The sequence below is a fragment of the Dipodomys ordii genome, unplaced genomic scaffold (assembly GCF_000151885.1).
Source record: "Dipodomys ordii isolate 6190 unplaced genomic scaffold, Dord_2.0 Scaffold84, whole genome shotgun sequence".
In the NCBI taxonomy this organism is placed as follows: domain Eukaryota; kingdom Metazoa; phylum Chordata; class Mammalia; order Rodentia; family Heteromyidae; genus Dipodomys; species Dipodomys ordii.
Window position 1 is genome coordinate 6,332,867 of NW_012267300.1, and position 202 is coordinate 6,333,068.

The window sequence follows — 202 nt, forward strand, 5'->3', positions numbered from 1 at the left end:
CCCTTCGCGGCGGCGGCGGCGGAGTTCGGGTCCGACGGGCGCTTCCAGGCGGCTCGGGCTTCCGCTCTCATCCCAGCTTTGCGTTTGGGTGTCACTCGGTTTTGGGGACGGGACGCATTTGTAATAGGTTGCTACGTACATGGACTCGTTCCATAACTGTGGCCCATTTCGTGGTCCCAGTTGTCTGAGATCCGGTCGCACT